This window comes from Lampris incognitus, chromosome 3, assembly GCF_029633865.1.
Source record: "Lampris incognitus isolate fLamInc1 chromosome 3, fLamInc1.hap2, whole genome shotgun sequence".
Taxonomy (NCBI): domain Eukaryota; kingdom Metazoa; phylum Chordata; class Actinopteri; order Lampriformes; family Lampridae; genus Lampris; species Lampris incognitus.
The window spans coordinates 28,537,901-28,556,718 of NC_079213.1; positions in this window are offsets into that span (position 1 = coordinate 28,537,901).

Genomic DNA, 18,818 nt, shown 5'->3' on the forward strand with positions numbered 1-18,818 from the left:
CCAAGCCCGGCTGACTGAATGGTGAATTACAGCAGCGGATCGCCATTTCAGATAACCGACAATTACTCTGAATTATCGTGGTAATGCTCGTAATCGTCCGGGGGTTTGGCTTCGCGCCGTCTTTTCTCGGAGTGTAATGGGGACTTCCAATCGATCCCCATACGGCTGAAAGATGGCCTGGAGGCTTAGTGGCCCACCCCGGTGTAAGAGAACCCCCAGATTCTCACTCTTGACACTGGCATGAATTATTCTCAACAGGTTGCTCCCGGCGACCACAACCCCGGGGCTAACGTTACAGTCTAAACACACGACATGGTAATTGGGTATTGATGATTGCAGGTGCATGTACGTGCATGTGTGTGTGTGTGTGCTTGTCCATGTGGTAGTTTGAGAGCGCACATCCGGGTGCATTTGTGCATTCACATAAATACATACCTTCATCTGCGTGTGCACGTTTAAAGGCCTGTCCTCCACTGCACGTGTGCACGGTGATAAGTGCTCTTTGTCAAAGACGGGATGTTGTTGTTGGTGTGGAGGTCCTTGAATGTGCCAAAAAAAAAGTCCTTCCCAGTCTCCCTAAACACACATATACACACACACACACGTGATGGTAATGAGTATCAGGCGTCCTTCCTCCAAGGTGCCCCCCCCACACATGCATGCACATATGAACACGCACACAAGCATGCAAGCATGCACACACAAACATGCACACACATGCACACAAGCATGCACGCACACACATGCACACAAGCATGCATGCACACACACACACAGACTCACACCATTCATGACTCCCACATTCCATGGGCCTGAAGGTCATTACCACCTGTTTGATACAATAAAAATTCTAGTGTTACTGTTGTGAATGTTATTGGAGATTGAGTTTCACTGCGTGTGTATAATTTTAGTGCAGGTGCGTGCAGGAAAACAGTCAGATGGTTGTAATATGGATAGGCGGCGTATATGGCAGCCGGAAAGACACAGAAGATGCAGCAGTCTGCAGCGAACAGACGTTTTACACGGTCGCAGCCCGTTAATGGACTACCAGAGTACAGAATGTATATTGGATTGGTGATTTCTACAGCGTAGTACAAATGTTAACACTGAATACACTGATAGTGAATTCGTTTAAGAGTAAAAGGCCATCTGAAACGCGGGCCAGAGAACCTTGAGAGCAAAGACAGTCTCGCCTTCTCTGCCCACAGATATCTGAGTGCAGAGAATATCTTTTTACAGAGAAAGCCCTGCCAGCAGTTTGAGTGGATGCTACCATTAATGACTTAATCCAAGTTCAGTCTCACTGGCGTTGGCCCCTGATCTGTGTGTGTGTGTGTGTGTGTGTGTGTGAGAGAGAGAGAGAGCGAGAGTTGTAATCCATGCTGTGAGATGGGAGCCCAGAGCTGACCTCACTGTTTGGTTTTTCAGAGCCTCGGGGGGCCCGGGGAGGTTCTGGGCAGGTCCTTATTGCAGAATGTTCTGAAACGCTGACATGCAGGGCCAGGGTCCGGAGGGAGGAGGGTGGGGCGGTGAGGGGCTGGGGGTTGGTGTGGGGCAGGGGGGAGCCCCAGCTCCTGTTACCGGCCGGTTAGTCACGCTCTGAGGGATTTATGTGTGAAACAGTAGTGAGGGTGAGGGCCCAGGATGCACAATACCACCAAAGTGTCACAATAGTCATGATATCAAACTTACGATGCCAGAGGCTTGTGTCGGTTCTTCACAAGCTCCACTCTTTTCTGGGAACACGGACGGATTCGGCGGGCGCTGGACCGTATCCTAGCTAGCATACTTTAGGTAGAAGGCAAGGAACCCTTGAAAGGTTGCCAGTCCATCACAGTGCTGCATGGTCAGTCACATTTCCATTTTGTGGCCAAATTAGAATTTCCAATTCGACCGCGTGCATCTTGACCATTGAAGGAAACACACAAGAGAAACATCCACACAACACACCACAGAAGGAGTGAGATTAAACCCTCATAGCTGTGCAGCCACAGTGAAATATAAAGATATTCTGGAATAATAAAATATTCCAGTGAAAGAGCTGATTAGCTTTAGTTGGTCAGTCTGGACTATTGTGGTGTCTGATGAGGACAGCTCCAACCATTAAACAGTGAACCAAACGCCGTCTGCTCCCTCTGTTACACTATTATATTGCTGCACAACACTCTGCCATTTACTCCCAACGTGGTCAGCAGTATTAATTTGTAATATTCTCACAACTCGATCTTATGCACACCTTATGGACACTTCACGTAGATCCTTCGTTTTTGTTCTCTTGTGTCTGACTTGTGTTTTGTTTGGTTTGGATGTATTTGTTGATTGGATGAACCTTGCATCATTTGCGGAGCATCAGTGCAAACGACAGGGGTAGGAAGACACCGCCATGTGGGACACAAATGACAACGCAAATGAAGAAGATCTTGGGGTCTTGTCCAAGTCTCAAAATCATATTTATTATCATCATCTTCTTCTTCTTCTTCGTTCGGCTTGTTCCCTGTTTCCCAGGGGTCGCCACCATCTACTTGAACGTATTTATTCATATTTTTTAAAAAAACCACAAAAAAAATCAGTTGAACTGTATTTAAGCTGTCACATGCCTGATTTTTAACAGAGGCTCTCAGTGCGGATGGTGGCAACAAATTGGCAAACCCTGCTATCTTCATGTGAGGACCACACAACTGGAGGCCTGGATGTGTGGCGGTCGTTTTTAAAAGCAAGTGCTTGTTGGAGCTGACATTTGGACAAGGCACTGGTTAATTTGTTGTTTCACACTGTTTAGCGTTGATAGGGTGGGCTCGTGGTGTGGATGGAGCCAGGCGGACCACCTCTGGGTGGCAGCTGACCCTGGGTGCTGGGGCCAGGGGGACAGGTGGAGCAGATCCCCCATACACACACACACGTGTGCGCACACACACACACCACATGCAGACAGGCGCAAGTAAGTCTGCAGACCTGCAAAAGAGAGCATTAAGCCTCTTTTGACAAGTTTATCAGCAATTTTTACAACATGCAAAGGAGAAATGAGATAATCGGGTTTTAGAATGCACATTTTTGTCATGCATTGCATGCATTTTTATCTATTTATCTATCCCACAAATGACAACACTTAAGTATTCTTGGCTCTTATGTGGTCAAGTTCAGATTTACTTTCATCAAAAAAACAGATCCATCCCATCATCTTTAGAAAATCTAGGCCGGTATAAAGGACTCGCATTTACTTGTATTTGTAATTTGTGTAGCTGTTGGCTTAGAAGAAAGCTTTGCCATGACACCTCGTCCCTCATGTCAGAGGTTTTAGCGTCCCTGCGCTACATTGCAGAGACATAAGGGGCCCTGCATGATGCATGCAGACCACAAACAGCCAGCATAAACAATGGTCGGGTCTGCGCTGTGTTTTATCTCCTTCCCACCCACAGTTAACAGCAGTGGGGAGCTGAAACCCAGCGCTGCCTGGGGGTTCATCGGTAAACCCACGGCTAATCACCAAACCCAGTCCATCACAAAACACCGGCTCCAACCCACCAGGGCTACACCGCTCGCCGGCTCCCTCTCAAAAAGTTGTCAAAACACATATCTGTAACTTTAACCGACTATTACACATTATTTCAATTTCTCACCCAATCAAACCCGCTGCCGACAGTGAACCCAACCTTGCTCCGCTCTTTATTTACACTTTTTTTTGGGGGGGGGGGTTCAGATTTTTCATGAGAGCAGTGTGGAGGCTCGTTCAGACATTCCTTCTGAGTGAGGCGCTCCTTTTGGGGGTGGGAGGTGGTGGATGGGTCGAGTTTTGAGTCAGTTTCTTCACGCTTTCCAAATGGAGAGAAGAGGGTCACGGAAAAGATAAACAATAGGAGAGAATGGAGTCATCTTGGAGTGAAGCAATTCCGCTCTTTTCCTTTTTATTGCTTTCCTCTTTGGCACTATGACACGACTGACCCACATGACCCCACACCAACTCTCAACAACGCTTAATGAGGGAATACACATCTTCCCTCTCATCAAAAGGAGCTTACTGGCGATCAGATGTTTGATAGACCGAATTTGCTCAACACATTCTCAGAGAGACATTATCTGCGGAGCGGTGACTCAATGATTTCAGTGTTAAATGGTTTAACGTTTTACAAAAATGCTCCCATCCCCTCTTCGAGGAGCTGAGGGAGAAGGAGAAGAGATTAGATGTTGTTGGGATTGTTAAACGCGCTTTCCTTGATTCCACCCCCCCGTGTGGTCTCCACAGGGCTGCTTTCAAAAACAAGCCCTCCTGAGCAGGCAAGGCAGTAGCAACAACAAGGAATAAAGGGCTTGTCGTCAACATATACGAACTGACACTCAGGTGCATCGGTTGTTCCTTTATTCTCAGCTATAAGGTTGGTAGGATCAGCCACATGTCCCTTGGAGGACCACGAGGTGATAAGGAAATGGGTGTTTCCAGCACACAACACCCATAGCCTCTTGCACAAAACTACAGTTTTGATTCTTCTCTGGGCCACAGCAAAGGCATAGAATCTCATATGATGATGACTGGTAGAAACTGAGATGATGCCTGGTAGAAACAGATGATGGCTGGTAGAAACTGAGATGATGGCTGATAGAAACTGAGATGATTGCTGATAGAAACTGAGATGATGGCTGGTAGAAACTGAGATGATGGCTGGTAGAAACTGAGATGATGCCTGGTAGAAACTGAGATGATGCCTGGTAGAAACTGAGTTTGCTGGAATTCATTAAATTTCAGAAAACATTCTGAATGGATAAACACTCCTCACTTAAGAAACAGTCTTAGCAACTGTCTTGCCTGTCAGCGAAGATGCCAGTAGTATTCAGAGCAGGAAAGGCAACCTGTGTAAACACATCAGGGTCATCCAGTGTTCAAGCCTAGGAACCTAAGGACCACGGTGTGGGGTGTATCTCTCGCTCTCTCTCTCGTGTCTCGTCTCCTCACTTTTACCACGAGATGACTGACATACATAGAACCTTTTATGCTACAGCTAGACAGCACTTGCCCCGGTGAACGTATGGGGAATCGAGTGTTTACGAGTGTTTCTACAGAACCACGCAGAAGTGCAGATTGTGTGTGTGTGTGGTCTATGTGCACGTGAGCTCATATACATTGAGAGGAAAAAAAACCCACACCACATGAGAGGTGAGAGGAATCCAAGTGAGACAATCCAGGACAGAATGTGCGGAATTCCAAAACCCCCTTTTCCCCCTGCCTGGGTTGGAAGATGATTTGCACCCAGCTCCGGCTCTATATCACCTTGAAAACTGCTCATCCATCGTGCCCGTGGAGTTAAAGTTACATGATGAATGACAGGCCATCTAGATCGACTTTCCATGCGCCGAGACACCGCGCTCGCAGAGACGGTGACAGAGGAGCCCTGGCTTCACGTCTGATGAGGACAAAGGGACATCCTGGAAACAAGGGCACATAACATGATGGATGCGAAGCACAACTCTTTTTACAATGTTGTGTCATGAAAAGATATGAAGGAGTTCTAGATTTTGAGAGATCAGTGCATTCGTCGCCTGATGTCTAATATGTTCACACAAACACACACACACTCTCTCTCTCTCTCTCTCTCTCTCTCTCTCTCTCTCTATTCCTGCACTGTGTATATTTACATATTTATTACATATGACATGTTAGAACCACATTTACCTCAGCCACTGTACTATTCTGCCATTTTTAATTTTCTCACTTGTAAATTTCTATTTCTATTCTCATTATTCCGGTGCTTACCTCTGTAAATACTGCTACAGACTGTTAAATATTCTATAATGTGGGGCATCCGGGTAGCATAGCGGTCTAGTCCGTAGTTGCCTACCAATATGGGGATCACCGGTTCAAATCCCCGTGTTACCTCCGGCTTGGTCGGGTGTCCCGACAGACACAATTGGCCGTGTCTGTAGGTGGGAAGCTGGATGTCGGTATGTGTCCTGGTCGCTGCACTAGCGCCTCCTCTGGTCGATCAGGGTGCCTATTTGGGGCGGGAGAGGGAACTGGAGGGAATAGCATGATCCTCCCACACGCTACATCCCCCTGGCGAAACTCCTCACTGACAGGTGAAAGAAGCGGCTGGCGACTCCACATGTATCGGAGGAGGCATGTGGTAGTCTGCAGCCCTCCCCGGAGCAGCGACCAGGATGGCTCGGAAGAGTAGGGTAATTGGCTGGGTACAATTAGGGAGAAAAAGGGAGGGGGAATCCCCCTCCCCAAAAAAAATTCTATACGATGTTTTAGATTTGAAAGTCGAGATTTTAGTTGTTTTTTGGGCTGTAAATACTGCTAATCTTTAATTTCAGATTTCAGATGTTAGTTTAACCTTAAGTTTATGTAAATGTCTTTTTTTAGTCAACCTCTAAGTGTTTCATGGCTAGCGGTATCTGCTGCGCTGCATTGTTGTGCATTTGATAAACAAAACCTGAAACTGATTTGTTTGAGCAGGTTAAAGGTCTTGCGCACATCTCTTTCGATGGAGTTTCTGTGAAGTCCTACCTCGAATGAAACCGCATGGCAATACCAAGTGACAGAATACGAGGGAGAGGCTAGGGGAGAATAGCAGTGGGGGTGTACTTAATATATTTTCCCAACTTTGATAATAATGATAATGATAATAAATAATGATAATAAATAAATCTTTTATAGCGGTTTTCTAACACTCAAAGTCGCGTTACAATAAACAGGGTAAAACAAGACAACAGATAAACAACACAGACATACAGGGCTGGATGGGAAGGGGGGGGGCTACGAGAGGGAGAAGCGGCAGCCACACACGATGCCAGCAGTACTCTCCCACTTAAACACATACAAAAGGGCAAGAAAAACAAAAAAACAACAACAGCACTGTAGACGTTGGTTTTCTGGAGGGGTTTACTCCTCTACAGAAGCTCTCTTACTAATCAGTAGGGATTTTAACAGTAATTTAAAAAAAATCCTTGATACAACAGCATTGATATTTAGATGCCCACACCCGCAAACATTTTTGGAGGGGTTGCAACCTCACCCCCTCTATCTCTGCAGATGGTACAGCTAAACATGAAGGTTTGAGTGAGAAGGCACCTCGCTTCTAAAATAAAAATACATGGACGGTAAAGGGCAAAAAAAAAAAAAAAGAAAAAAAAAGAAGAAGAAGCAAGTATACTACTTTTATTTAAATGAATTGACTTTAACGGTGAAAAGTGAACCGAGCGGTTATTATCCCTAATTTATCCCTGCGGGGAGGGGGGCGCCGCTCTGCTGACCCTTCATTGAGCGCGTGATGGATGCGCTGTAACCAATGGAGACGGAGCGCTCCCGTACAAGCGGGCGGAGTGTGCGTCTCCTCGGCAGACTAACTCCCGCTGATTTATTGACGTTTACCGCAGGACAGAAAACAGCTGGCAAACAGAAATCCACCAGAACTGGCAGGGCATAAATTTAACATGGGTAAAAACCAGCTCATTCGTAAAAAAACAAAAAAAAAACATACATATATGGCAGGCCAGTATGGCAACCCCAGTGGAGAATACAGAAGAAAGAATCCAACGAGCCATCAGTGGCTGAGGGAGTTTCCAGCCAGTAACAAGTAGAAGTGATGAAATATCTCTGAAAATAAAAGTAAATCTTCACACTGTTCTAATAGGCTTCCCTCTTATCGTGTGTGAAACGGTCTTGGAGCCAGTGGTACTATTTTATCTGGGACACTAACAAACCTGCCAGGGTTTAGGGATGTCGGGGACGGTTGAATTATTCAGACTTGGAGGCGAGCCATGAAGTATAGATTATCTCCAGCGCTGAAGGCAGAGGAGAGACACCGAAAGAGCAGGTACCACAGAGGAAGACATCGAAAGAGCAGGTACCACAGAGGAAGACACCAAAAAAGCAGGTACCACAGAGGAAGACACCAACAGAGCAGGTACCACAGAGGAAGATATAGAAAGAGCAGGTACCACAGAGGAAGACACCAACAGAGCAGGTACCACAGAGGAAGACACCGAAAGAGCAGGTACCACAGAGGAAGACACCGAAAAAGCAGGTACCGCAGAGGAAGACACCAAAAGAGCAGGTACCACAGAGGAAGACATAGAAAGAGCAGGTACCACAGAGGAAGAGAGGAAGACACCAACAGAGCAGGTACCACAGAGCAAGACACCAACAGAGCAGGTACCACAGAGGAAGCCGGCGGTGCATCCATCTGACCTGACCTGATGGTGAACAGACTTTTGTTTAAGTGTCGAGCCGAATCATCCTCTCTGTCTCCTCTCGTTCTTTAGTTTTCCTCCCTTTACATCCTCCTAGTCTCTCTTTGTCTTTTCTTCTCTGTCACTCTCTCTTTGTCACTCATGCTCTCTACCGCTCGCTCTTTCTACCTCTCTCTCTCTCTACCTACCTACCTCTCTATATCGCTCACTCTCTCTATCTCTATCTCTCTACCACTCACTCTTTCTACCTCTCTCTACCCACTTCTCTCTCTATATCACTCATTCTCTCTATCTATCTACCACTCTTTCTACTTCTCTCTCTACCTACCTACCTCTATCTCTCTACCACTCACTCTTTCTACCTACCTCTCTCTCTACCCCTCTCTCTACTGCTCACTCTCTCTACCTCTCTCTCTCTACCTACCTCTCTCTCTATATCACTCACTCTCTCTACCTCTATCTCTCTATCACTCACTCTCTCTACCTCTCTCTCGCTACTTCTCTCTCTGTCTGTCTCTCTCTCCCCCCAATGTTTGTCCTTTCTGTGGGGCAATAGAGGCAATTTTTCATGGTTTCACAGTGTGGAAGATTTGAAAAGCTGTTTGTTGTTGAAAAGCAGTTTGTTGAACTACTCAATGAGACTTTTTCTGAAACTTTCTCGTTTTATGAGCCGGATTACAATAAGACGCACAAGTTTGAATATCAGCTGTTGGACTGGAAGGTAAACCAAATAAAGGTGCTTTTGAAAATCAAATCTCTCCCTCGACTTCCCTCTCCCTCTACCTCTTCCTCTGCCTCTCTACCTCTTGCTACCTCTCTACCACTCTCTGTACCTGTCGCTACCACTCTACCTCTCTCTCTACCACTCTACCTCTCTCTCTACCGCTCTACATCTCTCTCGCCGCCTCTTGCTACCGCTCTACTTCTCTCTCTACCTCTTGCTACCACTGTACCTCTCTCTGCCTCTCTCTACCTCTCTACCTCTCTCAATCACTCACTCACTCTCGCTGGTTTTTCTGTAATAATGAAGAAACTCTACAGCACTGTGGCTCACTTATGACTCACATGTCCCAGATTGAGCCTCTTTTCTCAGTCCTGCAGCAGTGGCTCAGAGGTTTAGGAGGACAGCCTGTTTGTCTTTGGTCCTGGGTACGGGGCAGCACAGTGCAGACGTGTCACCTTAGTTAATTTTCTGATGGGTCAGGCAAAAAATTAGCATTTGGCTCAGTAGAAACAATGAAAGGCGCAGGGTCCACAGATGCTGGACTCATGTTCAGGGTGTAGTGGCTGCTCTGCTGAAAAATTGAGTTCACATTTTTCAAAATGATTTCAAACTTGGAAGAATTTGTTTCTGTTTGGGGCCATGGAGATGTTCTGTGCTCCGTAGAAAACCAACTGCTTCTTAATTTCTGGTCTGTAGCTGTTGTTTTTGCTGTGTATGGGGCTTGTTCAATATGTATATGAGTATCTGTGTTAATACTAATATGAATGGAATACTGCCCATTAAAGACTTGGCTAAAGGTCTCTCTCTCGCTCTACCTCTCTCTCTCTCACTCTCTACCTCTCTCTCTAACTCTCTCTACCTCTCTCTCACTCTCCATTTCTCTTTCGCTCTCTACTTCTCGCTCTACCTCTCTCTACTTCTCTCTCTCTCTCTACCTCTCTCAAATTCAGATGTGCTTTTATTAGCATGACAAATATACATTTGTATTGCAAAACATTTTCTCTCTACTGCTCTCGCTCTCGCTCTCTACCTTTCTCTACTTCTCTACCTCTCACTCTCTCTACTTCTCTCTACCTCTTTCTCTACTTCTCTACCTCTCTCACTCGCTCTCCTTCTCTCTCGCTCTACTTCTCTCTCTACCTCTCTCATTCTCTCTCTACTTCTCACTCTCTACTTATCTCTCTCATACTCTCTTGTTCTCTCACTCGCTCTCTCGCTTTCTCACACTCTCTCCCAGTATCTCTCTGTCCCTCTCTCTCTCCCTTGTGAATCTGTCTCCAGCTCTCTCTCTGTTCCTTTCAATCCATCAAATATGCACTTGTGCTTGGACAGACACACACACACACACACACACACACACATACACACATACATACATACATACGCACACACACACACACCTTTCTTTTCTTCCCCTCTGGACACATTCCTCTATTACCAGCACCGCATTAGAGGGAAAATCAGACGTAGCGTTACACAGACCTCAGCACAGCTCCCATGATGTCAGCGGCGTACGCCGGCCAGAGAGCCTCAGCGTTTGGCCCAGGAAGCCGTGCATGGCCTTTAGTCCGGTCGTGTTCTGGATGTGGGCCTAGTTCAATAGCAGCTCAAACAGTAGTTTTTATTTCTTCCTCCCCGCGGACGCAGGCCTATATCAGACACAGCTGTAGTTGTGTTTAGGTGTGCCTCTATGCCTCGTGGGTAATAACATTACATGGCTACTGCTGCACAGATGTGAACTCTCTCAAACACACACACCCATGTATATATACAGATGTGTAGAGAGAAAGACCCCCCCCCCCAAATTCCCCCCTGACGTCCCTCCACACCTTGGCGGTGGGACCGGAAACTTTCCCCCTGTTTCACCGGGGTGGGCTCCACTTGACGCATGGGGCGAAATGAGAGGGGTCGCGACCCGAGCCATGAACCGCTTCCTGTTTTTGCTGAAGGGGTCTTCCAAGGCCTGCGGTGATCACAGGAGAGGCCAAGGGGAGCCGTGGCCCATCCGGCGGTCGAGGTGCTGCCAGAGTCAGAAGAAATACATCAGCAGAACGGTAGCCGGACTGGACCAGAGGGAGGTGGGAGGAGAAGACGTGAAGAGCCTCTATTTGCTCCTGAGGGGGCTGGAGGGAGGGAGATAAATTAAACTAGAATGGCTGGTTAGACTGAGATGAAGCGGAACGGGGGGGACGGTTGTTGTTCGGGGGGGTGGCATAGACGATGCCCTTATCAAGACACCTCTGCAGAGCAGTGCTGACTGACCTGGGAGGCTGCAGGCCTGTTATTATAAGGTGTCCGGGGGGGGGGGGGGGGTCAGGGGAGAAGACCACCAGCCATTCCCAAACAGAAGATTCTCAGAAATCTACACGAGAAAGGCAGAAGGAGGAAAGAAAGCATGCAGACTTTAAAGCCCTCCATTAAGGCAGCATAATACATGGATGGTAATTCAAGCGAATAACATTGAAAATGTATTTGACCCTCTAAATACATTCTGGATATATTCACGCCCCCTCTGGCAGATGTTGCATAGATGCAAAGTGTCTTTAACATTCTGCACCATGTACACTAATAATGCAAACAAGCTCCTCACAGCTGCAGATGTTTTGCATGCATCTGAACAGGGTGTCATTACAGAATGCGCCTTTAAATGCACGTCGCATACGCTGGATTTGCAATAAGGCGGTTTGACACCAAGCGGGTGCCCTCTTGCCCCGATATGGTTCTCTGTCCCCCGGGCTCCCTGACCTCCCCATGCCCCGCTGACAACTGCCGTGCCCTGATTTAGGACCGTTTTTAAATCGAGAGCTGCTGAGGTTTGATGGGACGGAGATGAGGGGGATTCGTCGGTGTCCCCGGAGGCCTTGTTAATCTGGACAGTTTACTGGGGAGGGGAAGTGGCCCCAGCTCTCTCTGCGCGAGCCCCGCCGTAATCCCACCACTTCCTCTCCTCCGCTCCGCTCCCCCGGCCCACGGCGTAATCCATTTTCTGTAACTAACAGCCGTTGTTTCCCGATTGTCATGCTCCCATCCCTTTCTGCTGGAATGTGTCTAGGAGTGTGTGTGTGTGTGTGTGTGTGTGTGTGTGTGTGTGTGTGTGTGTGTGTGTGTGTAGGGTAGAGTGTCAGGGTGAAAGTGCTCTGCTGGCCAAGGAGTCGTGTTCATGAAGTCCCCGGTGAGAGAGAGGGAGCGAGAGAAAGAGAGAGAGAGAGACAAAAGACAATGAGAGACGGAATGAGGGTCTGGAATTGCAGTTAAATTTCACACCAACCTCCACCCAACGCCCCCACCCCCACCCCAACGCCTCCTGCCTCTCCTCTACCTCACCCCATCTCCTTCCCTCAACTCCTGCGTGCCCTGTGATGGCTCTGCGAGGCAGACGGGGGGGGTGCAGTAACCAGGGCCTCCCCCTGCACCTCCGTCACGCTTAACACCGCCTCCCCCACATCTTCACCCCCACCCACCCATCCCCAGTGGTAAAGCACTACCTCAGCGAAAGAAGAACGCAGGAGTGTCAAGTCCTCTCCGGCTGGCGGTGTCCGGCCCCTTTCAACAGCTTTCAGGCCATTTAATTAGCCACGTCCCCCTTTTCTGCACCACGCCGCGGCCTGACAGGCAGAGGCACACATGCTGATGGGGGAAAGGGGGGGCTTCTGCAAAACGAGGGGGGGGGTCGGGCAACAAACACACGGCGCCCAGTTCAAGCTAACCTCAATACGTGTCCGTCACATGACATGAGGTGTCTCCTATGTGCCACCGCGGTCGGTGCATGTGGCGTTGAGGCCGCCGCTCGAGTCCTTGACGGTGTCACGATTAGCAACGACACGAGCCGAACTTCATCTCGATGCTTCAGAGCTTTCCCGAATCCCGCTTTTTGAACGCCTGTGACCTCTGATAAGCCCCCCCCACCCCCACCCCTGTGTGTGTGTGTGTGTGTGTGTGTGTGTGTGTGTGTGTGTGTGTGTGTGTGTGTGTGTGCAGCACTGAAAAGTGAAGCACTACCGTGTGAACTTTAATCTCTTGTGTGTTTTGACTAAAACGGATCCTGGCTGAGTGGACTGACCCCTGAGAGGGTCCGCATCTCTTGAGACAAGGGGGAGAGGGGGGGTCACTGCTGCAGGTCCTTCGCAGGTTGTCCCATAAGAGCCCCCCGGTGGTGCACAAGAAATAGAGGGGCTCAAAGGTCGAAGGGTGGTGCGAGGTACCCCTTGACCCCCGATTTGGTTCCGGGTGTATAAGACTCTTGCTGTCAAGGTGGGGGGGGGGCTTCATGACCCCTGCGTTCACCGTGTGCCGGCCATGTTCAGGTCCACGCTGCCACCATGGGCCTGAGCTGGAAGACGGCGCAACGTGGCGCGAGCGCGCCGGGGTTCGTTCTTCAGAGTTCACGTCGGGTTTAAATGCTTTGGGAGTGAGTCAGAAACAGCTCGCTGGCGAGAGAGAGCGAGAGTGAGTAACGCGGGCGGGTCGATAACGGCCAGCCTTCTCTCCTCGCCGCTTTTCAGACCCCAGACTAAGCCGAGAGGAGAGGGAGGCCTGTTCTGTTCTCGCGCGGAGCGAAACAGATGAGGCGAGTCAGTCATCGCTTTATATTCTCTGCTCACACTCAGCCGGTCTGAAGGGGGCTTTCTAACGACCAGGCGGGGGGGGGGGGGGGAATGGAGTGTGTGTGTGTGTGTGTGTGTGCACAACAAACAGCAAAAGACATGCGTGTATGTTTTCATCTGCATGCAGGCCAGACCTCTGCACACTTCAGCGTCGCTTGAAAACGCCGGGATCGACGCTCGGCTCTCGTCGCGCAGCGTTTTGCGCGGCTGATTTGTGTTTAAATAACCTCCCCCGTAACACAAACCCTCCGAAATGGCGCGTCTGCAGCCTCTCGGGTGGCGCCGCAGACAGATTTGATCCCGTCCGCGGCGATGAGGTCATAAAATATCCTCGGTACGATCCGACTCGATGGAGGAATTTGACATCTGCTTTCTCGGTTACACCGGGCACCGAAGAGCGCGGGGCTCGGGACAGCGTTTCCACGAGCCGCCCCGCGTACACACGCAAACACAGATCTGCTAATTGCATGCCCCCCCCCCCCGTCTCACCCGCAGATGCGTGAGGGAAAGACTTCAAGACGTGGATTGGAGGAAGAGAAAGACTGAAAAATCGGCCAGACCGTAGGGTAGTTCAGTACTTTCAGATGATGGGGGTTGTTAGAGCTGCAGACATGTTTGTGTGTGTGTGTTGGTGTGTAGACATGTTTGTGTGTGTGTGTTGGTGTGTAGACATGTTTGTGTCTGTATCTTGGCGTGTTGTCTGGCTTCTCTCTTTCTCTCTCTTGGTTTTTCCCTGCTGAGGAGAATTTCAACTGTTGTGTGTATGTGACTGGCTGTGGAGAAGAGCACTGGTGAAAACTGCAAACATCCAGTCCCCAGTCAGCATATCCATGTAGTTTACAATCTGATATAGAGCCCAACCCCCCTCCCACACACACTCCCCCAACCCCCCCTCACACACACACTCCCCCCAACCCCCACCTCACACACGCACACTCCCCCCCAACCCCCACCTCACACACACACACACACATACACACTTCCCCAACCCCTCCCCACACACACAGACACACTCCCCCCCGCCCCCCCCCCCACACACACACTCCCCATGTATGTGTGAGGGACATTCTTACACATGCACACTTTACACATTGTGTAGAGCAAGCGCTGTAGTGACTGTAAATGTAAAATGTCCATGTTGTGTCAATTACCCCTTAAACCGTACACAAGAGAGGGAGGGAGGGGTAACGCTCTGTCCCACTATGGTCAATAGAGGAATCCAACCTCACACACACACACACACACACACACACACACACACACACACACACACACACACACACACACACACACACACACACACACCTGGCTGACCTCTGTCTGTCTGTCTCGTCCTTTCTTAGGCCTTTGGATGGGCTACACACACACACACACACACACACACAGAGTCAGCGAGTGTTCGGGGAGGCGAACGCTCGTTGACAGTCCGATAGATGGGCAGCTGGCTCCTCATTATCACTCCTCGGCCCAAACAGTGGCGTGTTACTTGGCCAGGCTTCATTTCCTCTCCAGTGAAGCCGGCATTTGTTGCTGAACGCTACTGTCCTGTGATCCTGCCCTGCCCACGTCCTCGGCCAATTGTTGTTTACTCACCCTGAGCAACGAGGCCCAGCGAGGGGTCGAACTGCACTGGGAGGGTGGAGGAGGGCCACTTGCAGTCAATATGCATCAATTATCTTTCCTCTTTGTCTCTGTCTGTCTGTCTCTCTTTCTTTCTCTCTCTCTGTCTGTCTGTCTGTCTGTCTGTCTGTCTGTCTGTCTGTCTGTCTGTCTGTCTCTTTCTCTCTGTCCGTCTCTCCATCGCTCCGTCTGTCTGTCTGTCTCTCTATCTCTCTGTCTGCCTGTCTCTGCGTGTCTGTCTGTCTGTCTGTGTCTGTCTGTGTATGTCTGTCTCTCTAGCGCTCGCGCTCTGTCTGTATTTCTCTCTCGTATCTGTCTGTCTGCCTGTCTGTCTGTATCTCTCTCTGTCTGTATCTCTCTCTCTCTGTGTCTCTCTCTCTCTCTCTCTGTCTGTATCTCTCTCTGTCTGTCTCTGTCTCTCTGGATGTGATGCTGATGTGGAAGAATGAAGGCGGTGCATGAGCCCAACGAGTGTGTGTGTGTGTGTGTGTGTGTGTGTGTGTGTGTGTGTGTGTGTGTGTGTGTGTGTGTGTGTGTGTGTGTGTGTGTGTGTGTGTGTGTGTGTGTGTGTGTGTGTGTGTGTGTGTATGTGTATTCACTCACATGCTCATGGTCAGTGTGTGTGAGTCTGCTCATGAGAGTGCAGTATGGGGCAGCATAGTGCAAGTGATGACAAAATGCATCCTGACCCGACACCTCAGTGTTTGTGTGATGCAGACGATGGAGAGACGGAGGTGTTAATGGAGGAAGGGCAGGTGCTAGGGCGAGCGTGTGTGTCCGCTCGGCCGTAAAACGAGCAAACCTTGCACACCGAACGGCATCGTTTAGACACCTCCTTGAATTGTATTATGTCTAGTTCGGGCAAATAAGTAAGGCCGACACCTTTGGCTTCCCTCATGCGAGCGTGTGCTTTTCAGCCATTTCAACACTCGGAGCTATCACATTCCTTAAATAATGGATGTATTCAACACCTCAAGTGAAGAGAGGCAGTACTTTCCCAATGCAACTGCAGAGGTACAGACGGAGGTAAACAAATGGATCTTAGTTCCCATGAGAAGCCCGTGTGAGACTGGTTCAAACTGGGCGGCCTTGTTCTGGACTGTAGCTCCAACAGCCTCCCTCACAGTTTCACTCATCGCCTGCTCGGAATGATCATCAGCTCAGTCACACACATCTTAGGAACGTACTAAACTACACGCTTTATAACTTTTTGTGATTTCAGGAGGATTGTGATATGTTTTAAAAAATGATGAAAAAGCCCCCCCCCCCCTCGGAACGTGTTCCCACCACTGTAAAGGTTGTTGTGAATGTTGTCCTCCGTACTGCTGAGCAACGTGTGTCAGCCGTACCTGCAGAGCATTACATGTTACCTTTACTTAGTTACACACCGCTTGATTTCTAACTGACTGTTCTATTTGCAGTTTTACTTTATTTTGTTCAGTCCACTGTTTCACTGTGTAATGTTGTTTAATGGATCTTAACGGTTTCCTTCTCCATACTTTAATGCACTTAATAGTTCTTACCTATTTGTAAGGCGCTATTACTATTAATAATGAATTATTATATATTGTTACTGATAGATGGATGGCTAAATGGATAGATAGATAAATAAATGATAGATAAATGGGTGGGTGGGTGGATAGATAGATAGATAGATAGATGGCTGAGTAGATAAATGGGGATGGATAGATAAATGGGTGGGTAGATAGATAGATAGATAGATAGATAGATAGATAGATAGATAGATAGATAGATGGATAGATAGATAGATAGATAGATAGATAGGTAGATAGATAGATAGATGGATTGCTGAGTAGATAAATAGAGGGATGGATAGATGATAGATAAATGGGTGGGTGGATAGATAGATAGATAGATCGATAGAGGGATGGATAGATAGATACATAGATAGATGAGTAGATAGATAGGTGAGATGAGAGACGGGGGCTGAACATAAACAGTGGTAAACAGCAGTAGCAGTGGGGTGTGGGCATCCTGCTGGGTTGATTATTGGAGTGTTGTAAACAGGCTGGATCCCCCCGGGTGCTTGTCCAGTGAGAACCACCGCCGCCGGCTGCCCACAGACGAGACAGAGGGGAGGGAGGGGGGGGGAGAGAGAGAGAGAGAGAGAGAGAGAGAGAGAGAGAGAGAGAGAGAGAGAGAGAGAGAGAGCGCATTGAGGTAAGAATGGTGCAGTTTTATCGTAGGTTGGATGTAAAACTACGGTGAGGAAGAGCAAATCATGGGATGATAACGAGCCCTAGGAGAGGCCGATGTGGTTCCTTCAGTGTGTAGTGAAACAGCTTTGGTCTATATGCACTCGTGTGTTTGATACAGAACTGCACAGGATAAAACAATGACCACTTTTAAAAGTAATAGGGGGGAAAATTATAAAGAAGGAAACATTGCTAAGGCACAATTATTGGCACGCATTTGAGGAATTCAAATCGGCTTGGGGAAAAAAAGAATTAGGTTAGGGCTTAAATGCTTAAAGAAGCCACTTTTATTCCGTTTCTTTTCCACCATTGTGAAGACGAGATCTGTCTGAGAGCATCAGAAATGCTGTTATCACTGAACACAGAACTCTTAAGAGGACAAGACCATCATCTCCAAACACCTCAGCATCCCTGTTTCCACAGATTGTAACATTATCAAGAAGTTTGCTACTCATGGAACGCTCAAGAACCTCCCAAGATGTGGTGGAAAGAGGAAAATCAATGACTGAAGTCTTCAAAGGTTGGTGTGAACTGTGGAATAAACACACCAGCTAAAACATCTAAAGACCTTAAGGCTGACCTGGAACAATCTGGAGTGATGGTTTCAACCTGTACCGTACACCACGCACTGAACCCAGAAGGGATTTATGGGAGAAGGTCAAGGAGGTCCCCACTGCTGGAGGAAAAACATAAAGGCCCAACTGATCTTCACCAAAACCTACCTAAACAAACCAAAATCTTCTGGGAAAATGTTCTATGGACAGATGAAACCAAAGTAGAGCTCTTTGGCAATGCAGACCAGCGATATGTTTATAGGTGATGACATGAAGCAAATAAGAAAAGGAAGAGCCTACCTACAGATCAGATAAACATGGTGAAGGATCCGTCGTGTTGTGGGGCTGATTGTTGCCTCTGGTGCCGGAGGCCTTGAATGTATTAGAGGAATCATGAAATCAGAGGACGACCAAGAGCAAAATGTACAGTGTACAGAAACTAGGTCTGGGTCGAAGATCGTGGGTCCTCCAGCAGGACAAGGACCCAAAGCACACATCCAGAAGTACAAAAGAATGGTTGAAAAGGAAAAGTTGGACTGATTTGAACTGGCCACCAGTGAGTCCTGATCTCGATCCAATTAAAAATCTTTGGAGAGAGCTGAAATCTGCCATGGGGGGGGAGATCTTGTAAACATTGAAGAGCTTGAACAAATTGCAGTGGAGGAGTGGGAGAAACTACCAGTAGACAAGTGCAAGAAGCTCATAGATGGCTACAATAAATGTATGGACTATGGAGGCTGGGATTGTTGAAAAAAGTTGTGCAACCAAATATTAGGCAATGGTGCCTTTAATGACATCCAGGTCATATTTTATGTTTATTCTTTGAAATCACTCTACGAAAGTTGAAAATGCAAGTTATTTCTGAAGATATTGTACATGATATACAAAAAAAATCAGGGGTGCCAATAATGTTGAC